The sequence below is a fragment of the Lynx rufus genome, unplaced genomic scaffold (genome assembly GCF_022079265.1).
Source record: "Lynx rufus isolate CCGP_SWC_20201006 ecotype Redwood Valley unplaced genomic scaffold, mLynRuf1.p SCAF_19, whole genome shotgun sequence".
In the NCBI taxonomy this organism is placed as follows: Eukaryota; Metazoa; Chordata; class Mammalia; order Carnivora; family Felidae; genus Lynx; species Lynx rufus.
The window spans coordinates 29,524,127-29,526,712 of record NW_025814833.1 but is presented as its reverse complement, the minus strand read 5'-3'; positions in this window follow the sequence as shown (position 1 = coordinate 29,526,712).

Sequence of the window (2,586 nt, the reverse complement as noted above, 5' to 3'; positions counted from 1 at the left end):
GTTTCATTCTTTTGCATGTAGTTGTCCAGTTTTCCCAGCACCATCTCTTTTTTTAATGTTTATATATTTATTTTGAAAGAGAGAAAGAGAGAGAGAGCATGCACAAGCAAGCAGAGGAGGGGCAGGAAGAGAGGAGAGAGAGAGAGAGAACCCCGAGCAGGTTCCGAACTGTCAGCACAGAGCCTGATGTGGGGCTTGATCCCATGAATTGCAAGATCATGCCCTGAACCAAAATCAAGAATCAGAGGCTTAACTGACTGAGCCCCCCAGGCACCCCCAGCACCATTTATTGAAGAGACTGTCTTTTCTCCGTTGTAAAGTGTTGCTTCCTTTGCTGTAGATTAATTGACCGTATACGCGTGGGTTTAGTTCTGGGCTCTCTATTCTGTTCTATTGATCTATGTGTCTGTTTTGGTACCAGTACCATATTGTTTTGATTACTATACCTTTGGAGTGTAGTTTGAGAACAGAAAGCAGGATGCTTCTAGCTTTATTCTTCTTTCCCAAGATTTCTTTTGGCTTTTCAGGGGCTTTTGTGGTTCCACACGCATTTAGTGATTATTCGTTCCAGTTCTGTGAAAAATGCTATTGTTATTTTGACAGGGACTGTACTGAAGGCATAGATTGCTTTCGGTAGCATGGACATTTTAATAATATTGGTTCTTCCAATTCACAAGCACAATATGTCTTTCCTCTAATGGAAGACTTCCTTTTCTTTCTCTCTCTTTTCCCTTCCTACAAACACACACACACACACACACACACACACACACACACACACGTGTGCACAACTGCTCAGGATTCACAATCTCAACAAAGTAGAAAGAACAACAATAACTTGAACTCTCCCTGCTGCCCGTTTGATGAACCCCTCTGACCCCCACTCAGCTCTACAGGTTGCTGTTCTCCTTTTCCACGTGAGGAAACGTAGGTTCAGAATCATAGAAGAAGTGCTCACAGTACTAGCCCTTGGTGGAAATGAGATTCCAAGCTTTAACTCCTAGGTGCCCACAATGCCTGGGTGACCTCGGGTTGGCCCAGCTCCCCACCCCCCTCCCCAAAAAACGCCCGGAGATCAAGAGTTGGGACACAGCGAGTCAGGCCACTCCCCTTATCCTTCACATCTTGAAAAGTACTAGCAATAGCGCGAAGACACCCAATGGCCTTTTCTGGGAGTCCAGTCTGAGGCTTACCGACCAACCCAATCTCCCAGGAAGACCAAGTAAACAAAACAAACAAAGGAAGCAGAGGTTGCACGGTTACAAAGGGAAACGAAGCATTTGAACACTGGCAGAAGAAATCAAGTTTGACCTCCGAACTTCACACACGTGCAACAATAAAATTAAAAATATAAGGGCTACGTAAGGGAAAAAGAAAAAGAAGAAACACATTTAAGAAGATCCACGCAATGCAAGTGCTTCTGCAAGCTTTGGACTTTCTTAAATGGGACACGCAATTGTTTCTTGCAATTGTATTTCTCTTATCATTTCCTCCTTCCAACCTCTTACAGATCTGCCTTTCACAGAAAACGCATTTGGTGATGGGTACTGAATCGGAACGCTATACTTGTGATAAACCTGTCCTGCTGAGTTTACATAAAAGGAGAGGGGAGGCGGGGGGCGGGGTGGGGGGAATCAAGTAAGAGAAGATAATGCCATAATTGAGACAATAATAATTCTTCTTCTTACTTTTGCCGTTAAAAACATTTTAACATTTGAAGTGATGAATGCATATCCTCCCAGTCTCTGCTATTCAATAACCCAACTCATTAGGAGGGAGCAGAGAGAAATCTCGGTGGCATTAAGAACACCGAGCAAGGGGAAAGTGAAGGCCGGTGTTACAAGCCCCATGGCCAAATTCAGAAGTGGAATGGTAATTAGATTGTCGATCAACACGCACAGGCGATTCAGGCACACATTTTGAATCGCATCCACATTTGCAGAAGGGAGAGGTAACAATGCCTGGAATGTTGCCTTTCAAAAGTATTAATGATGCACTATAAATTTCGTCCACGTATTAACAATAATTCAGTCCTCATTAAGCTCCGGTGCCGATAGCAACCCACATTTCGGCACAGCAGGCCCCTGCAAAATTATTTTCCCTTTGTTAAATCTAGTTTACTTTAATAGTTTGCCGAGCAATCGGCAGACGCTGCGTGGGGGTGGAAATCAATTTCTACGTCTGATCAAATACCGGCTTTTCTAACCAGCAGCACCCACGCTCTACGGACACGCGGGCACCTTCTGGCTTCCGAGGAGAAGAGGCTATGCCCGGGGCTGCAGATGACATTTAGTTACGAATGGGCCGCAGAGAGATAAGTGCCCCCCCTCCTTTGAGTGCTTCCCGAAACGAAAATGGGGGTGGGGGCAGCAGATGACAGCCGCTAGGGCGTCGCGCGAGACGGGGCCCGGCAGGGACGCCGCCCCCAGGGACCGGCAGCAGCGTCGGGATCAGGGCGCGGTGGGGACCTCGGCCGCGCTGAGCTGCACGCTCTGCCATCGGCAGGAGGTGGCGCCCTCGGGACAGGCGCGGCCAAGCCCAGCGCCCAAGGGGCGCCCCGTCTTAGGCACAGTTTCGCTAAAGAAA